Source organism: Acromyrmex echinatior, chromosome 11 (genome assembly GCF_024713525.1).
Source record: "Acromyrmex echinatior isolate Ae372 chromosome 11, ASM2471352v2, whole genome shotgun sequence".
Lineage (NCBI taxonomy): Eukaryota > Metazoa > Arthropoda > Insecta > Hymenoptera > Formicidae > Acromyrmex > Acromyrmex echinatior.
In genome coordinates, this window is record NC_141862.1 from 12,914,716 (window position 1) to 12,940,534 (window position 25,819).

At 36.3% G+C, this 25,819-nt stretch overlaps 2 long non-coding RNA genes across 4 annotated transcripts in view; one reads left to right on the plus strand and one right to left on the minus strand.

Annotated features, from left to right (window-relative positions):
- Positions 1 to 12,926: 12,926 nt before the first annotated feature.
- LOC147908170 (uncharacterized) lies at positions 12,927 to 15,622 on the minus strand. The gene is made up of 3 exons (XR_015546605.1): positions 14,856 to 15,622; positions 14,329 to 14,624; positions 12,927 to 14,108 (listed from the first exon to the last, which is right to left on the minus strand). It is a non-coding gene; the product is annotated as an uncharacterized LOC147908170 (long non-coding RNA).
- A 24-nt stretch (positions 15,623 to 15,646) lies between these two features.
- Positions 15,647 to 25,819, plus strand: part of LOC147908171 (uncharacterized) — a 124,997-nt gene continuing 114,824 nt past the window's right edge. The window contains exons 1-2 of one of the 3 annotated variants that reach the window (XR_015546601.1): positions 15,647 to 15,732; positions 15,874 to 16,013. This is a non-coding gene — a long non-coding RNA (uncharacterized LOC147908171). Of the gene's footprint in view, positions 16,014 to 25,819 lie in introns of all 3 variants that reach the window. The other 2 variants (XR_015546600.1, XR_015546602.1) reach the window with 2 other exon arrangements.

Here is a 25,819-nt window from a genome sequence, read left to right on the forward strand (position 1 = left end):
AAGTATAGTCTTAAAGAAGTTACAAGTATTATCCACTTTATCAATATGATTAATAGATAAAATTTTCTTACGAATTAATCTTTCAAATGCGTGATCGATCAGCGTTGCTAATGAAGATAGTTCTCTATCTCCTATTTAGATTTATACACGTCAAATATCCAAGCTAAGATTTGAGAGAATGATGGATAAGTAGAGATTGTGTGATACACGGATTTTATTCATTTTAATTATTCATTCGAAATTGTAACTATAACGTGGTCTTCAATGACTTTATGCTATAAACACATAAAGCCAGTAAAAAGAATGAGTTAGTTTTTTCCATTGTTAAAACGAATAATCAGACGACTTATCACTTTACTAACCTTTTACTGACCCCGATATGGAAACGATACATAATAAAAAAAGAATGTCGAAATTTTGCGTCGAAAAATGCGCGACGTGAAAAATTCGCTGACGATATGAATCCGCGAACGAGAGAAAGAGAAAGAAAGAGAGAGAGAGAGAGAGAGAGAGAGAGAGAGAGAGAGAGAGGATGGGCCCGCATATTCGCACGCAATTAAATTACCGGTGTTTTTTAATTTCCCGTAAAGAATCTCGCTATACGCCGATACAGCTCCGGTTCGCTCCGAGCGGCCGCAGGCTCGTTAAAAATCGAAGCAATTTATGAACATAACGTTAAAAGCAATACCATGCAAACTTTAATCTCGAGAGCGCGTGATATATCGCCGCGGGCCGGCCGATGCAATATTTCTCGAAAGCGCGTGTGTCTCCGTTCATCTCTCTCTCTTTCTCTCTCTCTCTCTCTCTCTCCCCCTCCCCCTCTCTATCTATCTATCTATCTATTTCATTTGCCTCGTCCGATCATCGTCCGCATCTTGCCTTCATTCAAATTACGTACTCATTAAATTACACGAATTGTCATCGAACCATCAACGCCCCATGGATGTTGTCGCGCAAGCAAAAATGTGGAGTTTCGTCGCGCTGACGGAAATTAGTTTCGAAGAGAGAAAAGACAAAGTCTCTTTCTTCCTCATCCCTTCAGTCGCAACGCACGGGATGCGTCTTGATATATGGCATGTGATCGGGCCGCGTGAGTGCGTGAGAGATCGTGCGTGACCGTACGTGACTATGCGTGCTCCTCGCTCGCGTGCAGGGTATATAGACTCGTTCTTCTTCGCAAGGGCGAGGGCGAAAAATATGTTAACAAGAGCCACGGGTGAATATGCGTAAAACGAAATGAAGAAAGAAGAGAGAGAGAGAGAGAGAGAGAGAGAAAGAGACTTCCAATGGTTCGCCACGCACGGCGATATGAGATGAAGACATCTCTTCGGCGAATACAATGACAACGTCCAATTCGACTCCATTCAACTTGAGTCAAACCTGCATAATGCAACATGCACAGAACGCATGTTTCACGCGCTGATGTTTTCCGCTTCTTTTTTAGCTTTGAAAAAGTGCAACAATTCTTAATGCTCATTTAACTAAAATTGATACGTGCATTAAAAAAGATTAACTAAAGTTTAACACGTATTTCTTTCAACAGTACCAAGTAAACATTTATATGCAGTAAATAAATATTTATTCAATAAAAAGAATTATAGACCAAATTAATGGTTCTTGTACCAAATGTAAATATATGTTTAGTAGATATTTAAGTAGAACTATTCAAACAAATATTCATTAAATTCAGTTTTTTTCAATGTGAAATTATATAAATATAAAATACATAAAATTTTGACATTACAGAATAAGATATTCAAAATATGATGTAGAGAAAATTGAAATACATAGAAATGCATTTATATGAATTTAATCTTACACTACAAAGTGTAAATGTAACTCGTTAAATTGAAAACTTTGAATGTAAAGGAATCCATTTTTGTTTCTTTGTGCCATAAAAACTTTAAAATCTTTTCTTATCTTTTATATTTACATCAAAGCTGTACGTTCTCGTGAATTCTTTTTATTTTCTAATGAAACAATTAATAATTTATTTTCAGCCTAATCAATTTTTATTTTTTCCATTAAAAATTTTTTTATCTATTAATCAACTCTTCTTGCGTTTTATGACATCTTTTTGTTTTTTCTATTTTACAGTTTTGCAAGATTTTTCTCAAGAAATAAGAATTGATTTTTCTCCCTTTTTATATGAATATCTTATAAAGTTTTCGTCAACATGGAAACGGAAATCCTGATCAGGCAATTTCACGCTGTCGCAGCCATTCATCGAGTTTATCACTTTTATAACCCATTTTCATTACAAAAGAAATACCTACATTCTTGTAGACCGATCACTTGATAATAACTGCTTTATTAAGCTGACTTTACACCGCGAACATTTACGTTTTTGTGCACTCGGTTTAACGGATGTGTCCCGCAACGAGCGACAATTTCTGGGCGATTAACGGGACTTTGGGCGAGGCGGTAACACACGGTAAATAAACAGCGATTAAATTTATGTCGGGGCAAGTTGCGTAAGACCGCGAAAAATTAGTCTCGACCAAGTTTAATTAATAATACACGGAAAAGGGTCTTTTATACGTGCGCGCGGGCGCGGACGATATCTCATGAAAGTATTTCTACTTGCCTCGCGCGACTCCACGGAACCGTGAAATTCCGTTCGATTTGTTGCGACTGGTGCGCAACGGTCGATTAATATAAATTGTTACGTATTACGAGTATCTAATTGCATCGCGCGCGAGGATCGATATGTTGTAACGCTCTCGCGTGTATGAGTCAGCTCGAAATGCGTTCGCGCGCACACATACACACGAGAATAATAGCGAGAACCGCGGGCGAAACCTTTCAGGCAATGATTTTAATATTGAAACGCGCGCCTATCTCTCGCAACGAAGCGCGGCCCGCGACGTGAAATATTCCGCACGCGACCGCCGAAATTGAAAATTCGCGTAACGCCGCAAAATTCCCGCCTTCACCGTCTTTTTATTCATCTCGCGAGAAACGAGACGCAGCTGCCGGCGTCGCTCGTCTCTCCTCTATTCACTCCTGTGGCGTGGTTTCTTCTCGCAAAGTCTCGTCATGACATTTCCAAAGGGGAACTTCCAACACCGGGGATGTCTGACCGCGTGCACTTTGCAGACTTCAGCTGCAAACACGAAGCGCTTGGCGCCGCATGGAGCAGGATAGGAAGATAACGTGACACACAGGATGTAAATGGTGTTTCTTGGCGCGCAAGAAATCGCACGGCGGCGGCTAGAAACTTTCTCACTTCTCGCTCGGTCGTCTCGTTGTTGCATTTGTCTGCGCGAGTTGCGATCGCGTCTATATACGTATGTAACATACCGTGCAACATACTTGTTGCAACGTACCGTGGGAGAGCCGACGTGACCATTGATATTTGCGGAGTGTCACGCGATTTTTGTCAGCCGGCTGAATTTATGCATCTGCGCACGTCCACCCGTGTGCAATCTCTTCTGGCCTGGCGATTCCTCGGATTTTCTCAGCGGACGTTCTCGCACGACACATTGTGCCTTTTGCGCAATCCGCCTTCTGCTGTCGCAATATGCAATACCAACGTAAATCCAACGGTCTTAACGAGACCATTAGCATACGCTGAAGCGTCCGAGAAGTCTCGAGTAGCGCGTGTAATAACAAACAAGTATAAAATAACAAATAGGTAGTTGTAAAACGAGTAATATATAATAATAACTGTAGCGGCCCCGCCGTAGTGATAATAAAGAAACAATATAATGGCATGTGGATCGTTATAAAACTAATAGGTGGTATAATAATTTTCGTAGCGAGAATACGCCGTAATAATAATGATAAATAGCTTGTTATAAAACTTATTTGTTGTTGTACTTGTTTACTGGTATCGCGAGCGAATTATTATGACTATACGTAGAAGAACTATTTTAGCCTGGATGTTTGCGAATGCTTGGAAGCGACGTAGGAACGATAGTTTCCTTCTGACCAGCCATTCTCCGTGGTTCGACGAGCACTTATTTCGATATGTATATGATCCGCTGAGAAAACATCTTCGAAGAGAGAAGGATGCAGTAAATACCAGTCGGCCACGCTCCGTTAAGACCGATTTTCCCATACAGACCACTATGCACAGACTGTCTGCACCTACTGTGTCGTCCCGCTGCGAAAATCGCAAGCGTGTCGCATCAAATCATATTCTCACGCATAGCGTAACGTCAGCATTGCTCTCTACAATATCGTATAAATGCAAGTGTTTTATATTGATATAAAGACATCCCCATAGATGCAATTACTACAATGAGAAAACTGTTATTCGTTTGACTAAATTAATTTAGTTGTCCTTGTTTCTTTCGTTCGGGAATGTATTTATTTAAATCAAATATAATATATGTTTGACTTAAATATATACATTATCGAACGAAAGAGATAGAGATAACTAAATTAATTTGGTCAAATGAATTTTTTTCAATATAGAAAGGAAAAAAGAAAATAGAGAATTGTTTCTATAAAAACTGTCCGTATGATTCATCCATTTTATTTAAAAAAGATTTATTTTAGAATTATCAGAAAGTCCGTAATTTAAGTAAAACGTGGTCTGTTTGTTTAAGGATGTATAGTCTTTGCAAAAAAGTAGTAAAAATAGTATAATAAATATTATATTATATAAAACAGTATACAATAATATTTATATATTTAACAATACAATTTTATAGTTTGAATGAAAATTTTGTCATCTCAGTTATTTTTTAAAAACATCTCTACTTCTTATTAAAATAATTTTAGTTCACATTCTAAATCGTCATCGAAATTTTGTATTATTTTTAAATAGAATACACAAAAATCTGTAATTTCTTCACAATTTCCTCATTTTTATGAAAAAAATATGCATCCTTAAAAAAATCTGTTTCGAAATTATCAGGAAATCAACGACATAAGCAAAGCGCAGAGAATCCGCGAGATCATCCCGTAGGCGGCGACGAGCAAACGAATCGTATTTGTCGCATAGCGGTTTCACCACGGTCAGCTCGTTACGGAAGATACGGCGACGCACCTGCGAGGCGCACGAGCGTGTCTCGTTCCCTTAGATGGGATAACGATCGAAATCCGCACGCGAGATCTGCAACCACGTCTCGCTAGAGTTCGTTAACCCGACGGAGCGCGCCGCATCCCTTAAAACTCATCCTCGCCGCGTCCTTTTGTCGCCGCGGCCGCGATACTGTTACCATTTGAGAGCGCGTGAGTCCGCGATCGGATCGCGAATAGCTCGTTCTCGTAACTGGGTTCTCGCCGCGGTTCCGTTCGTGGGTACAAAGTATCAGTGCATCCGCGATACCACGTCGGTGTGCCCACTGTCCTGTCACCCAGCGGGTGACGCATCCACGCGGTGTACCGATTTCGCTTACCGAGAGGTAAAATAGCGAGAGCGCCTGCGACCTTCGAAGAATCGAAAAACTCGGGAGAAAACGGAGGGATGTACCTCTCGTGAACGTAAATTCGCCCGTTTGTTTGAGATTACCGCCGCGGTAACTCAATATGCCTCGGTACTCCTCGACCCCGAATCAACGCTCTTCAGGGTTGCGTGAGTTCCATCCTTTCTCTACACGTTCTCTTCACGTTTCCGCACGATCGCGAGCACACGCGTTTGTTCGTGCCGAACCACTTCTAATGAGGGCCTCGGCGTGGGTGAACGTCTGCGGAATGCCGACGATTGATAGCGTATCGGGACACGATGCAGGGAAACCAGAGCAACGAGGATCGGTAGAAAGAGTAATACGCTGCGATATCGATCGCCCTCGAAGATCGTCGTTGTCGTCGATGTTTCAGACGAATAAGGCCCCTTTGTTCGAACTGAATCTTGGCCGCGATACTGCGATACTTTGCGACGCCGCGATTTAGGAAAGCCGGCGAAACTACGCGTTCGACTGCGGAACTTCCTCGTAATTCTCGTAAATCACGGAAAGCGAGTGGCCGGCAGCGACCGGACTCCGGTCAATTAATTTCTAGGGGTACAGCGATTAATTAACGCACACTCGGGAATTAATGAGTCCTCCGCGTTCGCATCCGATTCGTGGAAAGTAGATCATCGGCTTACCGATAATTAATCTAAGATTCTACGACATATTTTTAACTTTTAGAGAGCGGGGGTCTATTTAAAAAATCTTACATTTTTTTCCTTGAGTAAGATTTGTTATAATTTATTATTTTTTTCATTGTATCAAAATATGACACAGTTTCAATGCCATTAGTGGCTTTCCCATCCTGTAAGAATGCAGATACAATAGAAAAAATAATGACTTCAACCCATCAGAAATCGAATGCATCGAAATATATAGTTTCTGGTAGATCTTATTCTTTATTCCTTCTATTGTATCTACATTCTAAACGTTAAGGGGGCACAAAAAACTTAAGTAGCAAAACATAAAGCTGATAATAGCGAATTGGCCAAAACTGTAAGGTCATAGCGTACACTACAAATTCAATAAATATATGAATAAAATAAAATTATATAGTTTCTAATTTATATAGTATTCTGAATAAATGATTGTTACGAATTCTGAGCAAACAAATATTATGCGTAAAAGAAAATTAACATGTTGGATTTGTTATCACTTGCACTGCAAAGAGTGTGAAAGATGACTTCAATATACAAGGTTCAATATAAAAAAATCATTCAGCATTTATATGATAGATAGTATACACCATACTGAATAAACATTTTTGTATGTTAATATCATGAATAACTTACTGGCTACGTGTCGCATGCGATGTTTATCTCAGTGTTTATAAAATGCGTTCTGCAAGAACTCTGTAAGACTGTAAGAAGAAAATGCCAAACATATATGTATGGAAATGGAAGGAAGATATGTGAATCTGTAAATATAGCAAGTAAGTCATTCATAATGTTAACATGCAAAAAATGTTTATATCTTAGAAACGGTTGAGCTTTGAACCTATGTTCATTAAGATTTTTTTTACTCAATATGGTGTGTACTATCTATCAAATGTTGAATGGTTTTTTTTTTAACATTCTGTGTGATTAGTTTCCTGTATAAAAATAACACTAGGTATACTGCATCAAATAGATTTATACATTTAAATGTGTAATATAGTGTCATTTTTTTAATGTTCTTATTGCTTATGCCTTGTTGCTTATCTCGCGTTTGATGAAATATTGTATAAAACAAATATAAGTCTAAAATATATACGCAATACAAATATTAATAATATCAATAATATCTAGAAAAAATTTTCATTGACTTTTACCGTACCATTTTGAAGATATTTAATTCTAAATTTATAGAATTTTACATTACAATGTGTAACCTTATTCTCTTTTGAGACACTTGCGTATAAGACAGCAATTTAAAATCGTTATAATTATAAAGTAAACACTTAAGTTTGTTCTCGTAAAATTTCATTTAAATTGACCGTAAAGAAATTTATATTCTTCAATGAAAAAAGCTAGAATATATGTCAATGGATGCGTATACATCAAATGAGCATCTCACAACTTTTATTTTGTCATTTTGAAAATATTTAGTAACATAGAAAATTAACAATAATTATGCATAATGACATAAAATATTGTTAGTAATCTTTTTATTGCATTATTTTAATAATTTTACGTATTATTATGAATAAACTATCTATTGATTAAATAGTAGTGCAAGAACCCCTTAAGTTTTTATACGCCATGACCCAAAAACTCATTCGCAATAAGTGATAATTGACCCTCAACATTTACATACAACATCCGCTTGCTCAGAATTTGTGACAATAATTTATTCAGAACCGTATGATTTTAGCTGTGTAAGTTTCGAGAAGCCGCTACCTGACTGCATACGTTAGATACCTAAGGACATGCTTAAGCGTCGTCACGGATTGCTGTCCGGAATTCCTCGCGAGATTAACTCGAGATCGCCTAACTCTCATGGCGGAAGTCGTACCCATGTCACGGTGGCAAGAACCAGGATATCTACGCGGAAGTGCAACGTCGCGTCGTCGAGACGTCGTGCGACGCGCACGATAAACATATCTCTTCCTCTCGCTCTTTTCTTTTCAGAGGATCGCAAAAGTACTAGTGATGTCTTTCAATACTCACTTGCAATCTTCAAACAAATCAAATACGTAAACACTCAAAATGTATCGATCTTAATCTCATTATAAAGACCAAAATCGATATTGATATAATTAATTATCCTGATTAGTAAAACAATTGCTAACATGACAAAAATTTACAAAGAATCGTCACAGATTGGCCTGGTATCAAGCATTCGCGTGAGAATGTCGGTGCTGACACTACCTGCGAGCTCCTGTGACGCGATGGTCTTGTTTTTGAAGTAGAGACACGCTCGCCTCGTCGAGAGACATTGATTCATCCTAGTCCTGCATGTCTCCGACGAGAGCAAACGCGTCGTGCATGTACATGAGCGTGCCTGTGTACACGTGTGCTCACCAGGTGTACACATAGCCCATGTACACGGTGTCGCGAATTTCTGTCAGATTTCTTTAACTATTTAGAGCCATTGAGATGAATTCGGAGTTGACTCGATGTAAAACATGTAATTGGAACTTCTTAATTTATTGGTTAACTTAAGTTCATATTCTAAATTCTCTTTTATCGATAAAGACGTTTTTAAGCATATGGGTTGTGCTACAGATACTATATGTTCAGAATATGGGTCTTAACCTAGTCGCTTGATTCTGAATTAAATTCATAAATCCAACAAAAATTAAGCATGAAGTTTATTTCTGTCATATATCTGGAGGTTTTATTGAACTAGAATTTTTTAGACTTTCAAACATTGAAAAAAAAATAGCTAAATCTGAATAAATATTTCTTTGAATAATTTCCAAGTAAACATTTATTTAGAGCAAATATATAAATAAATATTTGCTCGATAAAATAAAATAATACTTAAATCAAAATAATGATTCTTGTATCAAATAAATATATATGTTTACATTTAGTAAATATTTATTTGGAACTATTAAAAAAAATATTTACTTAAATAAATTTCTTTTTTCTGTGAAGATGTGAACAAAAATTCAGGATTACTTTTCAATCATCACTATTATCCAATAATTTTTTTAACTCAAATGTTAAAACTTTTATTTAATAAAAATTGAAATTTAAGCAAAAATGGGAATAAAATTTCTTGTGCCAAAAAAACTTAGATTACAGACGGAAGATTAAACGAGATAACGTTCGAAAGAGCTATGGATTAGTGTATTGAAAATTTTGTCGGTCTTTTTGATCTGACTTTTAGTAAAAACCGAGAGGACCGCGAGTCTGAGACACCATGTATATACGTATCGTCCGTGCTCCAGGCACGACCGATGATTATCTCCACGCTCGGTTTGAGCCACAAAGCACAGCAGTCCCACGCACGCCTTGTCGAGTTATTAATCGCCACATAATTCTACAATTACAAAGGTTAATCCGGCGTTTTCACGCTTTGCCCGCCGTGGATGCTGCGACATCAGGCGGCTGACAGAGAACAAGAAAGAGCAAGAAAGAACGAGAAACAGCGAGACCGAAAGGTAGACCCAAGCGATGGAAGAGAGCGTGAAAAGGAGAAAGAAAGGCCTGGCGGTCGCTCACATTGTCGTTAACTCGATCCACTTGGCTTGTCACTTTACTTTCGATCGTAACCTTTACTCCCCAGCTTTGCACCCGATGTCGCAACCACAGTAAATCCTATGTCTTATCTCTCTGACGAGACACACGCTCGCGAACAACGAAGATACATTTGACGTATGATTAATCATAGTTTACTTGCTAAGAATCTTTTCTTCATCACTGTACGCAACTTCCATAATAATTTATCAATTATATTTAACAATAAATTAAATTGATAGAGTCTTTATATCGTTAATTCTACAAATCATTTCGAAATAATAATGATAAAATCAGATCGTTTCATGCACTGCAATTAGAATAACAATAAAGGATCGAATTAAATAAAAAAACAAGTAAAGAATTGACAATATTTTATTTATATAAATTAATAAAATTAATCCAGGAATGTTTCGAACTTAATATATTGTTAGCTGTAAAGATAATAAATTAAATTTATTATTTGTAACAATAACTAAATTAAGTTCAAAACAGGATTAATTTATATGAATAAAATAATGTTAATTCTTCACCTGCTTTTAATCTCGTTTCATTTAGCCCTTCATTGATATTCCTCAGAATCTCTCATTAATACAGCTTCATTTCACTAATAAAGTAAACAACAAAGATTACTGCACACGTTTATGACTATAATCTATAAACGCAAATACTTTATACCGTAAGAAATTAAATACTTCATGGTAAATTCTAAGATGTTGATACTTGTCTAATATTTTGCTTTACTCAGTATTCTATGCCTCTATAAAATACCAAACATATCAAGTCCCTTATATCCCCATGAAACTTCCTATCTCAAAAATTAGTATATCATCTGTAAATACTATGACTTAAGGATGACCGTGGCCTCAGTTAGACGCGAGTATCCAGCATATTTCTAAAGTCGCCTCTCATTTCAAAACGTTACATAAATCTTTCTTATTCATCGACTATACCGGCTATTACTCGCGGTTCTTCGTGCATCGCGCGCGGTAGGGCAGCTCTTAAGTACGCGTTAAGGACGATCCGGTCGAAGGCGGAACGAAGCTCGGCTATCGGGAACGCGAGCGGCGGGACCCCCGATAAGAACATCGGTTTTATCGCGTACGGTTCCTCGCCTCCCAAGAAGAAACTCGCCCCGGGGTGTGCGCGACCATTCACGATCGGTGACACCGTAACTCGGTATTTCCGTACGTAATTCACCGTGACCAATACGTAATACGCGCTCGAAAGCGCGCTCGGGCTCATTTGTTACGTCGCTGCTCCCGTGAAAGGAAGGATACAAAAGGATTTCAAGAGAGGGAGAAAGAAAACGGCGAAACGGCAGAGAGAAAGGGAGAGAGACAGAGAGAGAGAGAAAAAAAGATAAGAGACGAATGAACGAGAAAGAAACACGAGTGATTTGAGCGTCGCTCTTACAAGGAGACGATTTAAGGCCATTATTACTCCACGCGCTCGATTTGACCTCCGCAGAATTCCAAAATGCATATAAGTATGTTCCGTACACACAGATGCCGGATTGCCACGGATCGACGTTAACGCGAAATTAAGACATTTCTGGCACGCAATTTCTTCATCATGCGCACGTTTGCGTATTATAATACACACGAGAGAGACAAGAATGTATACGTTCCACGCGCTAGTCCGCGAATTGTCTTGCCGGTTCGACAGGTGCTCGTAAAATTCATTCCTTCGGGCTTTTAAACGCGCGTGTTTCCTTCGATATGCCCCGGCTTGACCGCCGCGCGCAGAAATGATATGCCCATTAAAAGAAAATTATCCGAGCACGACATGGGCGGCATTAAAAGTGATATGCGCCTCGCACAGGTGTAATAGTGCGGGTATGACGTGTTCCCTAACGAGTTTCGCTTCGTATTTATTAGCGATTAACTTAACGACACAGGACGCCGTGCAATAGCGTCGAGAATATGACACAAAGTAGTAATGACGACAGTCCAGACCAGGATCTAATCTTTCTAAATGTGATCTCAGCCGCGCAATTAATGCCAGCTGGCTGGCTGAGAGTCGTTTCTGTGCCTATATGTGCGACATACTGGGCGTTATGAAAATAGATATTTCAGTGACTTTCAAAGAAATCTTCTCCGTTGTAACGAGAACGACTTGTTCCTGAAGCTTATTCAAGTATGGCTATAACGTTCAGAAATACTACACGAGAGTCAGAGTGGTGTAAGTTACTTAATTATAATTTCGAAAAATAAAATACGTTTTTTCAATATATTTACTTCAGTAGATTGCACCAATGACCTCAAGGTTTAAAAAAGACTGCGACTTATATCCATTTCTATTAACATAAATTAACTTTAATCTCGATTTAATTTATTCTTTTCTAATTCTTAGAGCCGAAAAAGAAAAAAGTAAGTTAAAATTATTCTACACTAACAGAAAAACGAACATTATCGCTTCCACTTCTCCATATATTTATTCTTGTTGTTCAATTTGTTGTTTAAATGTTAAAATGATACAACGGGATCATTCGAATGATGTTTCCAAATGTGCCTTATCTTGGCAACACCCTATATATATATACGTGGCGCGCCGCGTGAAACGTTCCGTGGAACCGTATTAGAAAATTAATACCTGGTTGAGAGTTTCCGCGTGGAAGGAGTGGTCAACGTGGAATGAAAATTTATCGTGACTCTTGCTCAAGGGGCCAGCGTTTGCCTTCTCAGTCGCGAAAAGTTGCATAACGCGTTTCGAGAATTCCGACGATGCTGCCGCGCTGCAGCTGCTACGAACTTCTACGTCGTCGTCTTCATCATCGTCGTCGTCATCGTCCCGAGAGACCCAGAGTTTCGCCCTGGGACTTCGCGAAACCGCTAGCTTTAAGGGCGCGAACGTGAGATTTATTGTACACAACAGTTGAGAGACCTCCCATTACGTGTACTCTTTCGCGAGCGTAATTAGTCTGAGACACCGCCGTTCGGTTGTAGTCGCGACTAATCTTATTATCGCAAGAAATATGGAAAGTTATTTGCGTTGTGCAAACCGCGCGAACGTACTCTAGGCTAAATATTTTAATTGCACATCGAGACGGCATCGATTACTGCACCGACGTTTACAATGATTAATCAAATTTTTTTTCAATCTGTTCTCTACACACGCGTAATATATCTATAGTATATATATATGTTATATCATACATCAAAGATGGCAAGATAAGATTTAGATGCACGAATGTACGAATATATAAGGAAAATATTACAGTTTATGTAAAAATTATACAATTAAGTTTTCTTTTATTAACGATGCGTAATTGTTATATAATTATTATATTGCTGCACGATTATCTCCACAAAGCAATTGTTTGCGGAACTCGAATTGGTATTACGAATCAATGGATTATACCTTATCTCTTTTCATATCGTTTCTCTTCGCGCCTGAGGGCTTATCACGGGATATGAGATACGTGATATACGGGAATGTCTTGACGTAGGCGTGATAGAAGAATTAGACGGTTCCGCTCCATTCTTTCGTTTACTTCATCGTTATATGTGCGATATACCCATTAAATTTTTAGTTATTCAGAGAAGTTCAGAGTTGAAACCATACTAGAAATTATACTATGATCCATATTTACATGAATGCTCTACAATCTACATATATCTTGGTCCTAACTTTGTTAGAAATCAAGTTAAAATTGTATTTTCAAAATACATGTACAAAAAGAAGCGAAAGATTCATGTAAAAACCTTATAAAAATAAAAATATCCTTCACAATCATTATTCTAGATGATTTATAACTCGCGACCAAATTCAGAACAGAATTCTATTTATAATTTTGCGTGTCGTGTAATATATTATATAATAGAAAAGATTTAAAGAAGTAATATACATTACTGATATATATTTTCTATTGTACATTACTGATATGTATTTTCACTTCTTCAAATGTTTTCTATGTTACGTGACACGAAATATTATAAATAGAATTTGGTCGTGAATTATAGATCATTTAAAATGGGCTTAATGCATGTTTTTATTAAATAAATTAATTTAAATATGTTACGAGATTATATTATAATATATTTTTCGTTCTTTTCATTCTCGCGAAATGTTAACAAAAATATCTAATATATTGTTCTCTTACAGTAATTTACAGATTAATATTTAATCCTGAATTTCTTTAATATTTTGTTATTTTATTTATTTTTTATAAATTGAATTTATTTTTTATAAATTTTCGGCAATTATTATACCATCAATTAAAATATTACCATTGCACAGTAGTATTCAATCTAAATATAACGTTTCTATTTCATTAACTTTCATTTCAATTTTATAAGTTATTTATACATTCATGTAATAAATTAATATCGATAAATATCTATTGCCTTTATATTTTAGGATTAAATATTAATCTATCTATCCTATCCATTTCAAGATAATCGTTCTACGAGATTTTATATCAATCTGTAATATTCTTATGCTACGCAGATCCATTATCTTCAAATAAAATAAAATATATTTTGTCATCACTCACCGGCCCGATGCGCAGCAGCGGAGTTTACAAAACTGCAATAATCTGAAACACGCAGGTACATAAAAACATTAAAGTAATGTGCAAAATAAACAATGTTAAAAAATACATCAAATTTCTACCGTCTTATCCCTCAAGTAAAAATTTAATAAATATGTAATATAATTTAATAAATATATTATATAATTGAATAAATTATATAATAAATTCAATAAACCATAAAATTTCAAAATTAATTCCACAGCAAATAAAATGAATTATTTACCCATGGTTGCTCCGCCGTTGCCTGATGCCTCCCAGGCCTCCTCCTCCTCTCAGATTCTTTCATTGCACACACACACACACACACACACACACACACACACACACACACACACACACACACACACACACACAACACAGATACAACATTTGCAATTATTAATTACAGCACAGTGAATTCATCATCCACTAAGATAATCGTGCGACACTTTACACGGCACTCCTGATAATTGAAAGTAACGTGAATTTCATTACTTCCCATCCAATGCACAGCGAAGTTTATAATAAAACTGCATTAATCTGCAACACACAAATATATGCAAATATTAAAGTAGCACCAAGAATAAACAATATTATTAAAATATTACGTATATTTTTATTTATTTGCCTTTTTTTACAAGTAGAAATATTTAATAAATGAACTATAATCTCTAAAAGTGATAATAAGTGATTTATTATTAAAAGTGATTTATTATTAAAAGACAGTTTCAATTCCACAGGTAGAAAATAAATAATTAATAAATTACTCACCTATACGGTTGCTCCGCTATTGTCCGATGCCTCTCAGAGGCCCCTCCTCCTCTCAGATAAATTCTTACACATACACCTACATACACAACATTTCGACGGTTAATTATAATATATGTGAATTTATCGTCCAATTTCTGAATACGACAATTTCTGAACACGCAATACGTCACACGGCGATTCCGAGAATAACGCGATTTTCGTTACTTCGCAAGTGTTTACACGATACACTCCGCGACATTCCACATACTAACATACTAACACACAGGCAAATCTAAGATGGCGAAATTTGCGAAATCAGACAACTTCAAATATCGTCCATTTTGACAATTTTCATCTCGATTTTCATTACGAGCAATCCGGTTGACAAACATAACTATATTTCTGCATATTGCCTTACCTGGATGTTTCACGTATGCTGCGCATGATGTATCATTTCATCCTTGTGGTTTATCGAATATAAGAAGGATAAAATGCATACATCATGCGCATCATGCGTGAAACGGGATGCACGACGTTCATATTCAAAACGGTTAGTCTAACGAATCACTCAGGCGATATCTTCGATCACGATAAATTCGGAACTGTATATATATCGCGTGAATTGCGTGCTTTCGGTAAAGAATGGAAACACTAAGTTCGTACTACGCGATAGACCGGATAGATGATTATCGCAGAATTAATTGGGACTAAACGCGACGCCATTTGACCCGAAGTTGATCGAAGTACTTCACTATCCTTCCGCGGCGTCCGCGGCGTCCGCGACGTTCTGCCCATAATGACGTAGTGAAACAAGCGAAACTCGCGGCAAACTTCACGGAGTTCACGGTGATATCGTGCGAGTCACAGGTTTCGTTTGTTCGTGCTGCTTGCACTTTTTGTACGTACTTACAATCTTCGCTTTCTTTCTCTTTGACGCTCAAATATGTTTCTTGTTTTAAAAATCTTGTTACAAACATTTTGTGAAATCCAAGCGACACGAACAGACAGTTTCAATGGTGCGTTCTATTTTTTCACGTAGTGCGCGAAACGTTCTCACTGTTCTCACAACGACATTGCCAGGGATGCCAATCCTGCGATCCGATCAACTCAATATCAAAAGAATCGCAAGAAATTGTAAGTTTGAAACTCGATGTCACACATACGCAATACATTTCGAACGTAAGTACTACAAAATTCGTTTCTGGTAAAAATGAAAATCGAAATTTAAGTCGAATATAAGAGAGGGGAAGGGGGGGGATTTACTTTTCTTCGATTGTTTTTTGTTTTCTAGAAACTTCGTTCATGCTTCTTTCAACCACCACTTGACTTAAATTCGTTTCCGATATATTTTTATTTTTGCCGAGAATATTATGTTATACAATAAACGATGATGAGATATTTATTCATTAACTTAAATAAAGAGAACTATATGAGAGGTATCTAACTGTGAATTCGAAGTATCATTAAAAGTAATAATTTTGCAGGCTAGCAAAATAAAGCAATAATTTACTTGCTCTGCAAGAATGACTAGAAATTGTATAAATTCGAAAATATTATTAGCACGAAGATATCGCCTTAACCAAATATGCCTCAATCAAATACGTTTTCCTATTTAATATTTTACTATTCCTTCATCGCCCAAAACATCCATCTGACGATTTGCGGATACTCTTTCGATATATTCACGAGTTATCAGCTATAGGAGTTAAGTAATCGCATAACTTGCAATCTAATCATTTGCCTATTCGTAAAGAATAATCGTACTTGGCGTCTTGTAACACTCGACGAGTCGCGTCACTCGCGTCTTAAACAATGGCACACAGAACAGAGCACCTCGCGCCGTTAATCTGTTGGGGGGGCGGACGGGGGGGGGGAAGGGGTGACGTTGGGGGTAGAGCCTCGCGGCGGTTCGAGAATAACAACATTGCTTACAACGGCGACGCACCGTACGATACGGAAAAAAAACACAAACATCGAACGTCGTGTAACAGCCGCTCTACGTCATCACAAAAAAACAAATATGAAATAATATTCGTCGAGCATATACTCCGTTATTTGTACTATTTAATCTAAAACGTTACGCGAGATACATTCGAATACGAGCAAACAAGTGATTGTTAAACAAGTGATTATCAAGTGTGAGGATATCAGGAATATATTGCTTTGAAAAATAATTTACAACTTCCTATCTTTTAAAGCGAATAAATCATGCGAGATATCTGCGATGATCGACAAATAGCCAACGTCTTGATACGTTCATACCTTGTCAATCGTAAGATTTAGATAAAGTAATCGCGTAAGCTACCATCACTAATGTCGCGAATGGCTTCTAGAGAATAATCGCATGTATTCTCTCTCGATACTTGACTTGGTCTTCGATCGCATGTCGAGTCTCGAAGCATAATACGACAATACATACAGCATTTTGTGTTAAGGCCATCACGTACAAAAATTTTAGTCGTAAGATCTCAAGCAAATCGACTAATAACAATCAAAATTATGATTTCAAATGACAGACGTTTTAAAATGCTCGATGATTGATTAACTGTGTATTTGCTTATGGCCTTATGATTATGTCTAAAATTTTTGTACGTTTGATCGTCTTTATTATCTTATAATAAATAATGGATATTCGCGTGTCGCGCGAATAATATTGAGTGCTTTTCAGCAAGAGACACAGATGACACAATGTAATACAGTGAATTATTTCATTTTTATTTAAAGTAACATTGGTAATCAATGAAGATATAATGATTCACTGTCATCTATATCTCTTGCTGGAAAGTATCCTTTCTGTATATTCTACTTTCCATTTAGTGACACGAGTTGATACAAGCATCGTTCTATCTTTTTTGGCATTCACTGAGTAACAAAGATAGAACAACATTTGTCGACTTATGTCTAAAAACTTATGACTAAATGAAATTTATTAACTTATATTTATAATAGCGCGCCATATAAAATAAAAGTACAAGTATTGAGTATTTACTCATTCTTGCTAAATTGTGTCACTAATCCTTTGGACGTTGCTTAATTTCTAAGGATCAACTTTCTCTAGAGCGGAAACGTGAATAAGATCTTTATATGTGTGTATAACGTAAAAATTTATATGTATGTATTATATATGTATATATAAATTTTCACTTTCTACGTTTCCATTCTAAAGAAAAAGTTACATGATCGATAACATTGAGCAAAAATGCTTGATAAAATACAGAACCCTTTTAGTGGGAGACATCAAGCGACGTAACAATGAAGTGAGTTATTGATACTAATTGTTTAACGTAAATATTTAACATAATATGATACAGTATATGTAATCAATGTCTTCACAGTTAATCTATATGTAGTGTCAAATTTTAGTTTAATTTAAATCATCACTGCTCCTATTCAATATATTGTTATTTTATATTTTTATACTAAAACAAGTATTTAGTAAAATAATGATATATCGAGTAGGAATAACGACGATCTAAATTACATAGGTATTCACCAAAATACTTCAAATTACTTTCAATGAATAGATTATGTTTGCATACCTCATGCTTTATTTCCACTAACGTCGCTGAAGATTAATTTCATTTGATTGAAAGCAATTCTGAAGTGAAACGTAATACTGTTTACTATAAATTCGAATTCGCGAAAATATGCGAGCAATCAATTATACATATATTATTATACATATAATAAATTTTAATTTTTTCATAAATTTCAATACTATTAATTGATTTCAGTTAAAAAGCATTTTTAATATTTATTTGAAGAATAAAATTTACTTTCGAATATTAAATTGACTATGTCAAAGTACGTTTATTACATCGACTTGAGACTGCTTTCTGAGAAATAGTGAGTTGAATTCCTTAAAAGAAACGCGACTTTAAATGCAACTCTAATTCTGAACTGACAGATCTTATTGAGTATCTCATGAAATTGCCTTTTCCTTCTTTTACTTGTCCGCCATCAGAAATCTTGTCGAGTATTTCACTCTTAGTCAGAGAAATATCATCGAAACGATCGCCTAAGTAGCGAGTGATTTAAATCGCGTCAGATAAGAGCGCGGCTCGGAATATGTACAATTTGTTTATCGACTCGACGAGTTTGGCCAATCTCCGCATCTCCGCTAACGATTCAAACTGCGATTACGAACGGCGATCGATCGGCATTTTGCGTGTTCATGCATGCGAAGAGTCCGAGGGCAGAATACGGTTATATCGGCCAGGTGTGTGTCACCGGCAAATAAGCGGAGCGTGAGAAGAAGTTTGCAAAGGCAGAACGAACGTCTTTAAACGCGAGTGAACTTGGAGGAATCTGTTGCTCTACAGAAATAGAAACTCATGTATAGAATGAGTTTAATTAAATGGCTATAAATATATAATATAATGAAAAAAAGATGCGAGAAATAATCGTATACGGTCTATCTAATAATTATATATAATCTATTCTCGGACAAAGAGGATATTTCATTGGTCTAACGGAGAGCGGAAAGGTTGCGGAGTCATCGGGGCAAATCTCGGCTCTCGGCTGGTGCTCGGCGACTCGTGTCGGGAGATGCGATACAATTAGCAAAGATGCGTACCGGCACGGAAGCAAGTGCATTCTCAAGCGCAGTGGATCCGTTAAGCGACACCGGTTCCTCTCGAGAGAAGTCGAGCGCGCGATTTCTTCAATCGTCGACCACGGATGCCGGTTCAATTATCCGCGGGCGATTAAGCTCGTGGATTAAACTCGATGCAAATGAATGCGAGCGGGTGCCGCCAAGGAATTCCCCGTTGTCGTTAGCCCCCCACTGCGGGATTAATATCGGCTATTAAAGCCTGTGACCTGGGAAAATCTGACGATGACTCAGACCGCGATCGTCATACGTGTAGAAGCTGCCTCCGAGCATCGTAATTGTCCGGATCGCGATGCTTGCCCATACGAACGACTCGGATATTATCCCGGGTCGTGGACGCCACTACTTCTGGTTTGCTCTAAAAGCTGCTTCTTGAAATCGTTGGATAGAACCGCCACAATTCTCTCAATTTCTGCACGCGAGATCCACTGAAGAAACAATAAAAAATCAAGATTATTATTTTATTGATGTACTGCACGTATTTATTAACAAAATTTAAAAATTAGATTTGTCTATATTGTATTTGTGAAAGAAATATAAAAAGCTTAGCGGCGATTTAGAACTTATTGTTAGACTAAAAATTATTTTAATAAGGAAACTATTTTTTTTTTAAATAATTAAAATAAAATTAACAAATTTTCATTTAAACTATAAAATTATATTGTTGAATACACAAATGTTGATTTTATGAACCATTTCATGTGTAATACGAAAAGTATACTTTCAATTTTTGTCACCTTTTGCAGACTATACATCTAATACATTGTTAAATAATAATTTATTTAAAAATGTAAATCTAACGTTAAATCCTATAATTTAGAGTTAATTTTGCTGATATTAGTTAAAAACTATGAGAGAGAAACTGCACAATAATATTTAGTAGAAGTATTATGTTTGTAAAGTGACAAGAAAACCGTGTTAATTCGTTTTACAAACTCGATGATTTTACGAGATGAAAAATATGTTGATATATCGATTAAAAGAAGAATGAAAAAATAGATTCTGCCACAATACGAAAAGAAGAGAGAGAGAGAGAGAGAGAGAGAGAGAGAGAGAGAGAGAGAGAGAGAGAGAGAGATAGGGTCATTTCTCGAGTTATATACGCTATTAAATGCAAGTCTTCCGCTATATGGTCAACAACCTCTTTACCTCACTCTCCGGCCTTTATCCCGCTTAATAATGCAGTCGAGACGGTACCGTTCGCCTTTGGACAATATAACAGGAGGATGGCGAAGTGTCGCCGACGCCGCGTGACAATAGCGATCGACCATAGGCGATTTCTTCCTCGACAACGCGAGATCCGACACGAACGGTACTTCGCTCTTGGGAAACCGGACAACCGGAGTGTGATTGACATCCGATGATGATGACGAGCACGATCGAGCTTCTTTGACGTTTCTTGATTTCTTTCAATGTCCCGCTAATACTAAATTCAAGATACATCATGCGAAGCTTAAAGATTTTTTCACTAAATATAAATATTCATAAAAAGTGGCTGCATTGAAATGATAAAGAAGTTAATTTGTAAATTAATTTTTTAAATTTTGAATCCCTGTTTTCTGTTTTAAGAATTTATAACTTCAAGATATTATATACAGAAAATATTGCAGAATTACAGATTAATCTGTACAGAAAACAGAGATTCGACTTAAAAAGTGCATTAATTTACGATGTTAATCATACATGCAATCTTATTTTTTTCTATTCTATTTGAAATAACATTTGACGTTATAATAGTTAACCATTCTGTTACGAATTTTTATAAGAATAATTTTATACTTGTTATTATCACAACGTCAAAAATATCTCTACAGCGAATGAGAAAGTATAATTATGAATATTTATATGGTACTCAAAAATTCTTATGTCCGAGAATGGACTGCGACGAAAACGTTAACGAAATGACTTTATCGTTTCGGTAATTATCATACCGGGAGAATTATCTCTCAGACACGAACGTCTCCATCGCACGCCGCAGCAGCCGAGTAATCCGATAAGCGAATTAAGATTAGTGACTTCTGATGCGCCGCTAAGTGACGATCGACGTTCGCATATCAACTGGCTGTAGAGACATGGAACGATAGAATCATCCGACAGAATTGATCACCCTCTCTGGTCGCATGAGATATCACTAAAGTGTCATATACTCTCACCAAGGAAATTAATCGCCATATCGCATTTCACTGTCATTCCCTAATCATAAAAGCTTATAAAAGCTGCATAATAAACGTGAATCCGCTACTACAGTTAATTATCTATAGCCCCTCATTGTCTGTCGTTCGACTTACGTTTGTATGTGTTTCTTCATCAATTCTCCCACGCTCCACTCACATTTTATTTCATAAGCATTATAAATGAAAATTGATCCTTTTACTATTTGTTATTCATAATTATTTTTATTCTATTTACACAAAAAGAATAATTTTGTTAAGGTATCTAACAATTTTTTTAACTGATCATAGATCTGAAAATAATTTTGTTGGATCATTAAAATAATCATGTAGAAAACTCAAACAAGCAATGTTGCAATAAGTTTGAACATTCGAGCAATCAGCTTAAGCCTATATAATTATTTTAATAATCCAATAAAATTATTTTCAGATATATGTATTTATACTTCTTTATCATTTAGCTAAATTTAAATACTTTAGCAAACCGTTCTTTCCATGTAATATTATATTATCTATTTGTTTAATCATTATTATTATGATACGGTCGATATATGTATCTACATAATGGATAGCTATCGTCATTGCTTCAGATTCGACGAACAACGCGAGCATCAACGTTCCCGTCGAATCTCACCGCAACATTTCCACCCTTTTTCCCACCGTTTGAACATCGACTCGGACGAGCGAGTCGCTCCGCGTGATCGAGATATTCCACGGTCGAGGCTCCATAATATAGTTTCCGTATTACATAGATTCGCGGATAAACTGATCAAGAGGGAGCCGCATAGGCGAGAGCGGCGATCGAAAAGGCGTGCAACGGTTAACATGGGAAACAAGCATGGTGAATGTCGCTGATGGTCATGGTCGCCGAAGGCGCAGCCGATAGATACAGACCCACGAACGTCTGATCTTTTCCACCATGGCTATCGATATCGCTGTGCCGTCAATAGAAAACCGCTATGACTTCAACGCATTCATCTTTGGGAAAGTATAGTCAGCGCTATCCCAATAGCTATCTGAAGTATTACTAATATTAGACAGTTAGATTGTATGGAGAACTTCTCGAGGAATGTAAAATGTAAACCAAATCCGTCCTCCTACATCATATTTTACATTGTTTTGCATTGATTCTCTTTTTCGTGGAAATACACGTTTATGATTACTGCTATTTTACGTGACTGATGGTGTAACTCCCTACATGTATTATATACAGTAGCTGCCAAAAGTTTCTGATCAGAAAGTAATTTTATTACATTGTTCAGATAAAGAATCTTATATAAATGAAGATCTAGTATACAAGTATTTAATATTGTAGTTTTTAAAATTTGAATAAGACATTATTATACCAAATTATAAGATAAAACTTAAATATTCAGTCTCTCTTTCGTTTAAAAAGATAGAACCTAAGTAGTGTACGTATCTTATTTGTATTCAAATTTAATTGGCAATTTTTCTATTCTAATTTAAAAGAGCTGTTTTAATTTTTCTTTCAAAAAAATCTCAAAGTTGCTTTATTTAGTTCAACTCAAGTGATACGTATATTGGATTGAATTAAGTATTTGTATAAAAGAGTTGGTATCAAAAGAGTAGTGTCTTAGATGTATAAATAAATAACTGGTGTCAAGTTACAATCTCATACTGCATTACTTTATTCAGTTCAAATAATGTGTACCAAATTAAGTAAGACATGAAACCTAAGTAGTATTATCTTTTATTGGAAAAAAACTTAAATGGTATAATCTATGTATCTATTTGTAAAACACTCTCCCTATTTCAACCTAATTTAATTCTTTAAAATATTATTATTGCACGCAATCGCAACTATAGAGAAAACAGTATAAAATAAAAAAATTTAATTCAAATAAAAGATTTAAATATAAAAAAATTTATGCAAAAATACGTGACGTAGATAGAGATTGAAACACAAAATAAAACACAACAAAAAATAATTAAACTCGTTACGCAAAAATAATAATGAAATAATCAAGCTTGTACAAGCGAGAATTGAAAGGTAGATCCCTGTCGTCTAAAGATTTTAAACTTTCATTACTTCCCTGATTCTAGAACAACTTCTACACGTACATAAATTTTAAATCTCTGTGTACATCTCACCATTACTTTACTTAATGATACAAAAGAGAATAAGAAAAAGTCCGCTTGTTGATAAAAAAATGTTGTAAAATTATATCTTGGCTGAATACTTTTGGCAGGTACTGTATCTTATACAACAGCATTGAAATATGATTACGATAATGGACGGTTGAATAAGACTCAATATTACACTAAACTCCTACAAAGCTTTCATGATAGTGACTTCGATCCTAGTGCCAATACTCGCATTGGCACCTAAATCGCCCCGTATGTCATATACGTCAGGTACCCGATCTTGCGTAAGCGGATCCCGCTGGAGTGCGTCGCGTTCCCACGGGCTCGCTCGCTCGCTGAATCTGCCGAGCGAGCGATCGTCCGGCCGTGTCACCGAGCACGATCGTCGATCCCGCGGTTTATATTCGGGCCGGATTGCCGGTCGCTACGCATTTACGACATCCGTGGAAAAACAGCCGTAAACGCGGCCGCGCATCGTAAAGGCTGTGGTGCATTCGCGTTCTGGACTATTAGTTTCTGTGTGCCGTGTATGGACGAGACACAGCGGAGGAAAAAGAATCGCACGGCTTGTACTCGCTGAAAGGATACTTTCTCCGTTCCTCTCTTCCTCGCTGGCGAACGTCGTGCACGACGGATTCCATTCCAGCAATCACCGCGCCTTTCGCACAGTTATATCCTTTTTGTATATATATATATACTTGGACATCGCTTTCGTCAGTTGTGACAGTCGTCCTATGCTTCCAGATATTATATATTTATATATATTAAAGTATGGCTGAGAATATCAGTTGCACAATAGAAGTTACTTTAAAGTCATTGTTTTATTTTATATATTTGTTTTATAAACATTTCATCCATTTTTTCATTTAGACTCTCATATAAAAGAATGAAAATAATAATAAATTAATAAAAACTCTAAAAATAAATATATTGACCGATGGGATTTTCTGTCACCCATGTATAATGTCGTTACACTTCATTGATGCCTGACAATAGAGAGAGCGGTAAAACCGTCACGAAATCACGACAGAGTTCTTATGACAGTTGCACGAAATAACGGTAGGACGAGGGGGTCTTTCGTGATTCGGTCTTTCGTGTCATAGACGCTTTCTACGAAGTGTAACGCGGAATATCATCTCGGCGCAAGTACACGGTCGTAAAAGCTAAATGATCGTCGCACGAACTCGTCATTGTCTCGCCGTGTTCGGCTGAAGTGTCGATTGACAGCGAAAAATAGGTACATGGACAACCGTGCAAAATAACGTGAACATTTTCCTGTATATTCATGAAACAGCAAGATGATAATGCTTTGAAAAGAAAGATTGTAAATGATTTTTTTTAGATACGTATATTTGATGATTTTATAATAGTAAAAATTAAAACAGCGTGTTCAATTTTTTAATAACTTATAATATTTATGTGAATTGTATTGCACACGAAAAAAACGAAGTATCTATTTTGCTGAAGTATCTAAAACTTTATTATTAGGTGTTGGAATTAATTCGTAGCGTTTTACAAGTGATGGGAAGTACTTTCATTAATGTATTTTTTAATGCTCATGTGAAATAAATAACATTCTTTCATTAAAAAACGCTACGAATTAATTCCAACACCTAATAGATATAAATCTCTCTGAAAATAATTGAATCTTTAGCACAATGAGCGATGCTGCAAAAAATTTGCCGCTAAAAGTTTTCTTATAATCGGTTTGAGCGTCAAATATAATTATTTTGATGGTCCAAAAAAATTATCGATCTCTGCATTTAGTTAAAATTTGTTAATATTTCAGCAAAAATCCTTTCTATATATATAAAGTTGTAATAGATAATTTTAGTAATACTATTTCTGCATACGCAGATTGCAAATTTGTTTTCCAACTCAAATTCAAATTTTTTTCACTGACGATCGTGATGCTTTTATCGATCAAAATGCGGAAGGCTATACCTGACTTAATCATTGACGCTAATATCAGCATTTAATTAATCATCTATACTGAACTTCATGGTTGTCATATTCTTCATGAATCGTGAAACGGTAATCTCACAACCGACGCAGTCAACCGCGACTGACCAACGTCAATTGCATGAGTCATTTCC